Source organism: Dromiciops gliroides, chromosome 2, assembly GCF_019393635.1.
Source record: "Dromiciops gliroides isolate mDroGli1 chromosome 2, mDroGli1.pri, whole genome shotgun sequence".
Lineage (NCBI taxonomy): Eukaryota > Metazoa > Chordata > Mammalia > Microbiotheria > Microbiotheriidae > Dromiciops > Dromiciops gliroides.
Genome location: NC_057862.1, coordinates 581,003,666 through 581,015,985, shown reverse-complemented (window position 1 = coordinate 581,015,985; position 12,320 = coordinate 581,003,666). Strand labels below are relative to the sequence as shown.

General features: G+C 40.0%; 1 pseudogene; it reads right to left on the bottom strand.

The window, feature by feature from the left end:
- LOC122739330 overlaps window positions 1-12,320 on the bottom strand; it is an 81,286-nt pseudogene that overhangs the window by 34,096 nt on the left and 34,870 nt on the right.

Genomic DNA, 12,320 nt, shown 5'->3' with positions numbered 1-12,320 from the left:
ATCACATTTTTCATAAGTCCTTCGGAGTTGTCTTGGATCATTATGTTGCTGAGAATAGCTAAGTCATTCACAGCTGATCATCTTACAATATTTCTGTTACTTTGTATATAGAACCTTTCATTTTGCATCAGATCATATAAGTCTTTCCAGGTTTTTCTGAGAGCATCCTGCTCATCATTTCTTTTAGCACAGTTGTGTTCCATCATAATCTTATCCCACAATTTATTCAGCCATTACCAAATTAATGGGCATCTCCTCAGTTTCAAATTCTTTGCACCAGAACATAAATATTTTTTGTACATATAGGTCCTTTAACTTTTTTTTAAATCTCTTTTTGGATACCGACCTAGTAGTGGTATTGCTAGGTCAAAGAGTATGCATGGTTTTATAGTTCTTTGGCCATAATTTCAAATTGCTCTACAGAATGTTTGAATCAGTTTATAATTCCCTCAACAGTGCATTAATGTCTCATTTTCCCCATATCCCCTACAACATCTGTCATTTTCCTTTGCTGTCCTATTATCCAATCCAATCAGTATGAAGTAATTTTCCAGAATTGTTTTGACTTGAATCTTTCTAATCAATAGTGAATTAGAACATTATTTTTATATGGTTATAGATAGCTTTGATTATTCCATCTGAAAACTCTTCCTATCATTTGATCATTTATCAATTGGGGAATGGCTCTTATTTTAATAAATTTGACTCAGTTCTCTATGTGTTCGAGAAATGAGGCCTTTGTCAGACAAACTTGCTTCAAAATTTTTTCACAGTTACTATTGCTAACTGTATTTCCCTCCATCCTATTCCCTCCCCAATGACATTTACTCCATTCTCTATCTCCTTTCACCCTGTTCTTCCTCAAAAGTGTTTTGCTTCTGACTGCCCCTCCCTCAATCTTCCCTCCCTTCTATCACTCCCCCACCCTTTAGCTCCATCCCCTCCTATATTCCTGCAAGATAAGATATATTACTATACCCAATTAAGTGTCCATGTTATTCTCTCTTTGAGTCAATTCTGATGAGAGTAAGGTCCACTCACTCCCTAGCACCTCCCCATCTTTCCCTTCACTGGATAAATGTTTTCTTGCTTCTTTTATGTGAGATACTTTACCCCATTCCACCTCTCCCTTTCCCTTTCTCTCAGTGCATCTCTCTCACCCTTAATTTCATTTTCTTTAAAAGATATCATCCCTTCATATTCAACTCCCACCTGTGCCCTCTGTCTAAATATACTCTATCCAGCTGCCTTAATGATCAGAAAGTTCTTTCGAGTTATAAGTATCATCTTCCCATGTAGGAATGTAAGCAGTTTAACCTTTTACATCCCTTATGATTGCTTTTTCCGGTTTACCTTTTTGTGTTTCTCTAGAGTCTTGTTTTTGAAAGTCTATTTTTCTATTCAGCTCAGGTCTTTTCAGCAAGAATGCCTGGAAGTCCTCTCTTTCAGTGAATTTGTATTTTTCCTCTGAAGGATTATATGCAGTTTTGCTGGGTAGGTGATTCTTTGTTGTAATCCCAGTTCCTTTGCCCTCCAGAATATAATTTTTCCAAGACCTCTGATACTTTAATGTAGAAGCTGCTAAATCTTGCGTTATCCTGACTGTGGCTCCACAATACTTGAATTGTTTTTTTCTGACTACTTACAATATTTTCTCCTTGACCTGGGAGCTCTGGAATTTGGCTATAATATTCCTGGGAGTTTTCATTTTGGGATCTCTTTTAGGTGGTGATAGATGGATTCTTTCAATGTCTATTTTACCTTCTGGTTATATAATATCAGGGCAATTTTCCCTGATAATTTCTTGGAAGATGATGTCTAGGCTCTTTTTTTGATCATGACTTTCAGGTAGTCCAATAATTTTCATATTATCTCTCTTGGATCTATTTTCCAAGTCAATTGTTTTTCCAATGAGATATTTCACATTGCTTTTTATTTTTTTATTCTTTTGGCTTTGCTTTATTATTTCTTCATTTCTCATAAAGTCATTAGCTTCCATTTGCTCAATCTTAATTTTTAAGGAGTTAGTCTCTTCAGAGAACTTTTGTACTTCCTTTTCCATTTGGCCAATTCATCTTTTCAAGGCATTCTTTTACTCATTGGCTTTTTGTATCTCTTTTAACATTTGGCCTAGTCTGTTTTTTAAGGTAATATTTTCTTCAGCACTTTTGTGTGTGTCTACTTTATCAAGCTGTTGACATTTCCCCCATGATTTTTTTGCATTACTTTCATTTCTCTTTCCATTTTTTCCTCTATCTTTCTTACTTTATTTTCAAAATCCTTTTTGAGTGTGGCTATGGCCTGAGACCAACTCACATTTTTCTTGGAAGCTTTGGATGTAGGAGATTTGACTTTGTTATCTTCTTCTGAGGGTATATTTTGATTTTCCTTGTCACCATAGAAACTTTCCATGGTCAGTATTTTTTTCTGTTTCTTCATTTTCCCAGCCTATTTCTTGACTTTTAACTCTTTGTTAAAGTGGGGCACTGCTTCCAGGGTGGAGGGTATACTGTCTCAAGCTTAAGGGGTTTTGTGCAGCTGTTTTCAGAGATACTTCCAGGAATTTGTAAGTTTTAAGTTCTTCCAAGGTGGTATGATTTAAGAAGAGGTATGTTTACTACTCTCCTGGCCTGTACTCTGGTCTGCAAGCAGCGGTGAGCCTGGTTTTCTGCCCTGGAACTATGAACTCCTCTGTGGCCACAAGCTCCAGGGTGCTTGTGCTCCTCCTTCCTGGAACTGCCACCCAAGACTGTGATCTGGATCCCAGTATGGGCAAAACAACAGGGTCTGGCCTCAGTGCTGGCAAAGAGATCCCTGCAATCTCCTTCTGGCCAACTATTTGGCCCCCGTGCCCTCTGTGGGCTGAGTTCCAGAAGCAGTTGCTGCTATTGCTGATTCTGAGGCTCCCAAGGCCTGCTCCTGGATTGCTGGGGCTCAGTCTGGGTCTGTACTGGGGCTAGACTGTGCTCCACTCTCACCCTAGTACAACAGACCTTTCCTGCCAACCTTCTAAGTTGTTTTTTGCTGGAACATGATTTGACCCTTTCTTTTTGTGGGTTTTAAAGCTCTAGGATTATGGTATTGTTTGAAAATATTTGGAGGGGTCTTGGGGAGAGCTCAGGCAAATCATTGGCTTTCCTCTGCCATCTTGGCTCCACCCCCTCTCTCAGTTTCTCTCATTCTCTCTCTCCCCCTCTCTCTCTCTCTCTGGGCAATGAGGGTTAAGTGACTTGCCCAGGGTCACACAGCTAGTAAGTGTCAAGTATCTGAAGCTGGATTTGAACTCAGGTCCTACTGAATCCAGGCCCAAAATCCTTCAAAAAGGATTTTGAAAATAAAGTAAGAAAGATAGAGGAAAAAATGGAAAGAGAAATGAGAGTGATGCAAGAAAATCATGGGGAAAATGTCAACAGCTTGATAAAGTAGACAGTGCTTTATCTGCTCCACCACCTAGCTGCCCCCTCCAACCATCTTTCAAAGCCCAGATGACGGCTCTCTTTCCTAGGGAGTCTTTCCTCGTTATCTTAGATTCTAGTGGTCCTTCCTTTCTTCTGAACTCTTATGGCATTTCCTGACTTTACCCTAGACAATTATGCCATTTAGCCCATATCATTTCGTTATGCTGGTGGTTGTATTTTGATGTATTACTCAGAGTATTAGCTTCCTGTGGTCAAGAATGAGTAAATGAATGAAAATTATTTATTAAGCATTTTCTATGTGCCAGACACTGATAAACACTGGGAATAAAAGCCCCAAAGTAAGATAGTTCCTATTTTCAGGAGCTTTTGTCATAAGAGAAGGAGTAAACACCTATAGTGCAGTGGTAGTCAGGGAGAATATTTTGGTATGTAAAGTTATAGGCATGATGAATAAAACCATAGGGAATCCATTAACATACCCATTCCAGATGCAATGGGTAATGTAAATTTAGTTAGAGGTCCAAGAGTGAGAGGTGCTATCTTTTATATCTGTGTAGTTCCTATAGTGCCTAGCTCAGTGCTAGAGACAATGGTTTCTCAGTAAGTGTTTCTAGTTGATAATGAAGATTTTATAACCTCCCCCATCACCTCAGCTGCCTGGTCCCTTCTCAGCAATGACTCTTTGGTTGTGAATATATAATTTCTTGGCAACTGAAAAGAGAAGAATGCAGCCAGCCAGCCAGATGTTTTGGCTAAATGACATTAGATAAATGGTTTGACTTTTTTGTTTTTTAAACTAAGTGGACCAGATGTTTTAATTTTGTGAATCTAGAGCTTTAGACCCAGTGGCTCACTGAGAAACATGCTTGACAGGGATTTCATCTTATCTCTGGAGCTTGTAAAAAAAAATCAGTATATCCTCTTGGACCACAGCAGGCAGACACTCTTTCATCACCTGGGAATTCCCTGTTGAGGAAAAGAAAAAGTGTTAACAAAAAGGATCTCAAACATCCTGGGCATGCATGAAATGGCAGAGGTTCAGTGAGGATTAAAGAATAAGTTATAAATGTTTCTCTTTTGCATGATATTTGCAAGTTTCTGCTTTTGGGTAACTCCAACAGTGTGTTGGATTAGCATCCAGAGCATTCATGACTCCTCTTTGTCTTCTTCATCTTCATCTTCATCATCATCATCATCTTCTTCTTCTTCTCCTCCTCCTCTTGTTTCTTCTCCTCTTCCTTCCATCCTTCCTCCTCCTCCCTCCTCCTTCTTATCCTCTCCTCCTTTTTTTCTCCTCCTTCCTCCTCCTCCTCCTCATCCCTCTTCTTCCTCCTCCTTATCCCTCATCTTCCTCCTCCTCCTCCTCCTTCTTCTTCTCCCTCCTCCTTTTCCTCCTCCTCATGCATCTGCTTCCTCCACTTGTTGCTCTCTTTTGCTTTCATTTTCTTGCATCTGCTATGACTTATATCTTTTTTTCTTTTTTCCTTTTTTTTTTTTGTGGGGCAATGGGGGTTAAATGAGTTGCCCAGGGTGTCACACAGCTAGTAACTCAAGTCCTCCTGAATCCAGGGCCGGTGCTTTACCCACTGTGCCACCTAGCTGCCCCCTCCCCCCCCCAGAGACAGCAGAGGGGAGTAGAACTTTAGATTTCTGGGTTGACTCTGACTGTCCCTTGTTAACACTGAAAAAATTCCCTATCTCACCCCTTCCATCTCCCCATGAATCCATGATACTAAGCTGGGGAGGTGAGAAAATCAGATTGAAAGTATATTTGAGAGGGCAGCTAGGTGGCACAGTGGTTAAAGCACTGGCCCTGGATTCAGGAGTACCTGAGTTCAAATCCGGCCTCAGACGCTTGACACTTACTAGCTGTGTGACCCTGAGCAAGTCACTTAACCCCCATTGCCCCGCAAAATAAACAAACAAACAAACAAACAAATAAATAAATAATAAAAAAAGAAAGTATATTTGAAACCCACCCTCACCAAGCTGGGGTTGCTTCAAATCTCTTCTTTGACTTTCTACTGTCCTGAAAAATCCACAAACACAATTTAGTCAGTTATTCAGTCAGACTAAAATAATTGATGGAATACCTACCATGCACCAGGCACTGTGTTCAGTACAAAGGAAGGTGAAAACAAGCCAACAAAATCCCCAGCCCCCAAACCAACCCAGCCTGTGCTCTCAAGGACCTCACAGTCTAATGGAGGAGACCACATAGATGAATTCTCTGCTAGTGCTTTCCCTCTGTTGATTATCTCCAATATAACCTGTATGTATTTTGTTTGTACATAATTGCTCGCATGTTGTCTCTCCCATTAGAAGTTGAGCTTCTGGAGGGCTTAATAATGCTTATTGACTTGACTTGATGGATTTAGGTAAGTTAGTCTCCTATTATCCCCCTTCCTTCAAGATTGTCTATTCCTTGACTGATTTTATACATTTACATATACATGGAGATCCTGAATGGTGGTAATGGATAGAGCCTGGACTTGAATTCAAATTAGGCCCTAGACACTTGCCAGCTGTGTGAATCTGTGCAAGTCATTTAACTTCTGCCTGCCTCAGTTTCCTCAAATGGAAAATGGGGATAAAATAGCACCTACCTCCTATGGTTGATCAAATGAAATAACATGTGTAAAGTGCTTTGCAAACCTTAAAGCCTATATAAATGCTAACTATTTCAGTATCTTCCATTGTATTTAGAATAGTATCTTGTACATGATAGATGACTGAATTCATAAATTCTTGTTAATCGATGGTTTAATATAAAAAACCAGGCAAATGTCTTTGTGCTTACTCAGGCTAGTGATTAGTTAGAATATGAAGCTAATTTGGGGGCTTCTTTGGTCATGGGAAGATAGTACCGATGGAGGGAAGTAGGGAAAGTTAATCACTCAAATCCTGAAGGTTTACCTTGTATAAAGGGGAAACCTGAGAGGTCAGCCTCCTGAAGGGGATGTGGGAGGAGTCCTAGCAGTTATTTTGAAGCAACAATTAAGTAGACTTCAGTTCCTGCCTCATTCCAACATCAAAGTAATACAGGGCAGGATCTGGATCAAATTTTCATGGTCAAAGATTTAACTTGTAGGAAATGCGGATACTATATGACCTGGTCTTCTACCTCTTAGGAACAAGTTGAGATAGTTATCCTACTTGGAAAAAACAACAACAATGAAAACAACAAATTCCATCCCTTGAACCCTGACTCTGGGGATACTTTCTCTTGGAAACTTTACCTGCTTTCTTGGTTTGGTGGGGATTGGCCCAGCCTGAGGAGCTAGTTTGACATAGCCCTTCCCTCCTCTTTACCTAATAGGGTAAAGTGCTTTTGACTGGGGTAGGAGTCAGTGGCCTACAGGGAAGCATTTGTAGAAATCAATCAATCAATCAACACATATTGGCTGAGTGCCTAGGGCCTACCTAGTACTATGGAAGGTTCCTAGGTGGAGAAAGTAAAGTAAGGAATGTAATCTTCAAAGTGGGGGTTATGAACTGACCCCAAAGGATATGATCAACCAATTGGATGGTGGGAAGACAGATGAGTCATATCTGTAGTTCTCTGAGGTTCCAGTGAAAGGTCTCTGCCTCCTGTTTCCTTGCCATTTCTTGGCCCCTTAGGGCATTTAAAGACTAAACATCACATGGGCACTCATCATAGTCACGTTAAGTTCCATTGGGAAAATTTCCACCTCACCAGCCCCAGCTACTGTCCTTATCAGGCATTCTTTAGAGAGAGGGCTCTTTGACCCAAGGAAATGACCAGGCTGACCAAGAGTCTTTTGCTATCACCCTCTACCCTCCACCTTTTGTTATCTTTTCTCTCTGCCTTAATTTCTCTATTAGTCATGAGGCTACCACCACCCTTCCCATTACCTAGGTTTGAAACCTCAGTGTTATCCTCAATTCTTCATTCTCTCTCATCCCTCATTTTTTATCAGTTGCCGAATCTTATTTCTATCTCTGCAATAATTCCCCCATATATTTGTAAAGAATTAATTGTTATTTGAGGTTTTTATGACCCTATATTTTGGCTAGAATTAAAAAAAAAACCCTTGGTGCACACACTGGCCTCTGGGGCTCCACAAATGGCATGGTGCTCCACCCACTGGTTGTAGCTGTCGCCATGGCGCTAGCACCTCACGTCATCACCACTTGTTGACGCCTACATGAGACTGGCAAAATTATAATGATTGGAAGCCTAGTGAGGGCAGTCATGTGACTGTCAGAGTAGCCAGCCAATTGGTTGGCGGCTGCTGGGGAGGGGGAGGAGAATTCGCCATTCTAGCTGGAAGCTAGAAGGCGACAGGAGTGCTGCTGTGTATTCTCAGCTGATTCCTGGGCAGTGGTATTTTTTTTTTTTTTTTAGTGAGGCAATTGGGGTTAAGTGACTTGCCCAAAGTCACACAGCTAGTAAGTGTTAAGTGTCTGAGGCCAGATTTGAACTCAGGTACTCCTGACTCCAGGGCCAGTGCTTTATCCACTGCGCCACCTAGCTGCCCCAGTGGTATTTTTTCAGGTTGTATAATTTCCCTTTCCCCATTTTATTTCCTTTCCCTTGATCCTACTGATCCTGCTTGTGTTTTTTATTTTTTTAAGTTAGTTCTTGTTAAAATAAATCCTGTTCTGTTTTGAGGGAGGCTGCCGGTCTCCTTCCTTGCCCCAATATTGTGGTGAGCCGCTTAGCTAACACTCCCCAATTAAAAATTGGTCCCCACACATTCATCCCTTTCTCTCCACTCATGATCTTAGAATATTATCCCTTCTTGATTGGAAGACTATAATATCCTCCTAATTGGTTTTTCTCTCTCAGATCTCTAGCTACTGTATAAGCTATTCCCCATATGGCTACCAAAGTAATTTTCTTAAGTCAGAGGTCTGATCATGTCTTCTTCTATTCAATAAGTAGCTCCCTATTGAATTTAGGATCAAATATTATTTCATATTTATCTCATCTTATTTAGAAGTCTATTTTACATGTTTTATAATAAATATTAGTATTAATTAGAATTAATACTTGGTGGATAGAGCCCTGGACATGGAACTGGGAACATTTAAGTTCAAATCCTACTTCAGATACTTACTGTGATTCTGAGCAAGTCACTTAGCCTCTGCCTGCCTCAGTTTCCTAATCTGTAAAAATGGGGATTGTAGTAATACCTGCCTCTTAAAGTTATTGGGGGATAAAATGAGACATTTGCAAACTTTAAAGTACTACATAAATGATAAATGTTAGATATTATATAGCTATGTATATTGAGTACATGTATGTAATTTATAAATAAAATATTCACATTTTTGGGATCTGTGCTCAAAATTGTTTTGTTGAACTAAGCATAGTAGCACACATGTACAGATGTAATCCATGATGCTGGGGACACCAAGTCTGGTGGATTATTTGAGCTCAGGAGTTCTGATTTTCCATGTGGTGAAAGATGATCAGGTGATTCCACTAATTCTAGTACCAGTGTGGTGAACCCCTGAAAGAGGGGGCCACTAGGCTACCTAAGGAGGGAAGAATCAGCCCATGTCCTTTTTTAAAAAGAAAAACTATTTATTTATTTATTTATTGCAGGGCAATGAGGGTTTAAGTGACTTGCCCAGGGTCACACAGCTAGTAAGTGTCAAGTGTTTGAGGCTGGATTTGAACTCAGGTCCTCTTGAATCCAGGGCCCATGCTTTATCTACTTCACCACCTAGCTGCCCCATCAGCCCATGTCTGAAAGGAAACAGGTCAAAGCTACTGTACCAAACAGTATTGGAATCCAGGCAACATGTGGCCACTGTACTTCTAGGCTGAGTGAGGAAGGGTGATACCCAGTCTTTGAAATAATATATAAAATAAAATAAAAATGACTGATAGCGATACATGGATCTGAGAAAATCTTGTGTCTATTGCTTTAAAAGCTTAGTGTCTAGTTGATGAAATAAGACTAAACATTCAAAGGACAGGCTAACAATAGGGGAGTTACGTGATAATACAAGACACTGTAAGAAGTCACCATCACAGCAGCAGTACAGGATTAATTTCTCAGTGGGTGTGTCAGACGATAAATGCCATGAATTCTGAGGATAGAGGGCTGGAAAAAAAATTGCCTTGTGTTCTCTGTGGGCTGGAATAAAAAAATTACCTTGTATTCTCAGTTCAGTAGTCTGTGGCACATCATTTAGCACTTAATTATATATTGTCTAGTTTGTTCCTTAGTGACTTTGGTTGGGCTAGTTTTTTCCTCTCTAATTTAGATTATAAACTCTTGAGGGCAGGGACCAGCTGTGTCATCGCTTCTTCCTGAAGTCAGCAAAGAACCTAGCTTAAGTGTAATAACTACTCAATGAAGAGGGACTTGTTGATTGATTGAGAGGGAAGATTGCTCATTGAGTGTCCAGTCTTGTGGATCACATTGAAGATGAGATTTAGAAGATTTAGAAGAAATGTTCAGATCCTTGGTGAGGAATCAGACTGTAAGTAAGCTGGGTGAAGCTGTATTTAGGTCATCGTTCTTGGCTTCTGTCAAGAGTTAGCTCATTTCCTTCTCTGCTTGAGGGCTTTCCTGCTTCCCTCAGCTGCTAGCATCAACCTTTACCCTCTCTTTCCATAAATATGTCTGATATAAACATGCACACACAAACACACGCACATATGTATGTACATATACACACATCTACATATGTATACCAATATATGATAGACATATATGTATATATGTGTATGTATATACACACACACACACACATGTTGTCTTCTCTTGTTAGAATGTAAATCCCTGAAGGGCAAAGTCTATATTGCTTTTGACTTTGTATCTCTGGTTTTTAGTACAGTTCCTGGAACATAATAGATATTTAATAAAATATTTGTTCATCACTTGATTGATTAGCTCTTTGATGTTGCTCAGAGGGTCTGTATTTCAATTTTTTGAACCAGTCATTTGGTATGTTGGTTGTTAATCAATTGATTGTTGGCTTGAGCTGGTTCTACAAGTAGACTAATATTGGGTATTGCTACTTTTTTTGGTTTTTCAGCTGGTCAGGATTAAGGACTTTGAGGAAAAGGTACTATTGTCTTTTTTGTCATCCAAGCTTTGACTCTTCAATATCTTCCCCATTTCATATCCAGTTAGCAGCCAGGCTACCTTCATAATATCTCTTACACATTTCATATCCATCTCTTTTCTATTCATACATCCTTTCATGGAGACCATTGCAATAGTTTCCTAATTAATATGTATGCTTCCAGGTGATTTCCTTTCCAATGAATCTTCACACAGCTACAAAAATAACATTCCTAGACTACACATGTGACACTCCTGTTCAGAAATATTCAATGGATCCCTATTACTTCCAGGATAAAATATGAAAGTCTCAGTTTGGCATTTACAGGCCTCCATATAATGGCTCCCGTTTATCTTTCCCGTCTTCTCTCCTATTATTCACTTTTGCACTCACTCCATTCTAATCAAACAGACCTGCCGGCTATTTGCTGTGCATCACATTCCATCTTCCACACCTGTGCCTTTGTACCAGGGTTCCCCCATTGCTGAAAGCCACTCCCATCTCCTAGGATCTCTACTTTCTTCAAAGCACTGTTCAGGTGCCACCTCCCATGCTAGAACTTTGCTGATTCCCTTCCCCCTTCCTCTCTTCCTAGCTGTTGGTACTTTCACCCTCTTGATGTTACTTTGAATTTCAATGTCAACCAATCAATAAACATTTATTAAGTACCTACTATGTGCTAGAATTTATTGATCAATTTATTGGGTTTTATTCCCTTAATAGAATTCATGCTCCTTGATGTCAGAGTTTCTCTTGCAGTTTGTATTCCCAGTTGCCTGGCACGAATTAGACACTTAATGGATGTTTACAGCATTGAATGGGGGTAGTGAGATTAAGGGGCAGGCTGGAGGAGGTAGGCCAATATTATGCATCCTATTACATCAATTTTTTTGTGTGTGACCAAATCACTGGTTACAATAGAGTCCTTTTCTATTTTCTCATTGTGATGTGCAGGTGACCCTGAGTGCTTGAAGGCTATGGCCATGGAGCACAAGCTTTGGAAATAGGGAAGGCTTTTTAGTAAAGCAAGGCAAGTTAACGAGCAGTTATTAAGCACTTACTGTACACCAGACACCATGCTAAGTGTTTCAGAGACAAAGAAAGACTTTCAAGATACTCACAGTCTAATGGGGGGAATAGCGTGCAATAAATCATATAGAAATGAAATATAGGCAGGGTAAATTGGAGATAATCTTAGAGGGAAGGGGCTAGCTTTAAAAGGGACTGGGAAAGGTTTCTCAGAGAAGGTGATCTAGTGAAGATGGCCCATATCATATGTCTGCTGTCCAAGGACTCAGCCTAGCTAAGTTTGGAGAGGCTTAAAATGATCCTGATGGAAGGGTGATGTGTTTTTCCACTAACAATAACTCTTGCAGACTGCCTACTATATAACAGGGGGATTGTCATTGGCAGCTGTGGAGTTAGTGCCCATGCTGAGGAAATCATGGAAATATTGGCCTTCTGATGGTATTTAGATAAACCAGACATTTCTCCATTTGAACTCCAATACCTCGGTATTTGCACTTCTCACATCTGCAAGCTGGAGGGCTGCTGTTCGCTCTTTCGCTAGCTACATAGCAAATAAAAGCATTTTATTTTCTCTTTGTTGTTATTGCTGTCCAAGGAACAATTTTTTCCACTCTTTGAATTGTAGGTCTTATATAGTGGTTACCAGATGCAGACAGAGAGCACAAATAATCAGGGAGCAGATATTTATGCTTCCATTTCAAAGTTGACTTTTGAGCACTCGGTTTTGGACAGGGTACCTCCTTAGCCTTCAATCTCCAGGATCAGGTGGCTTGTCATAAAAGGCAAATTGAATCTTGGTAATATACTACTTGCAAACCAAAT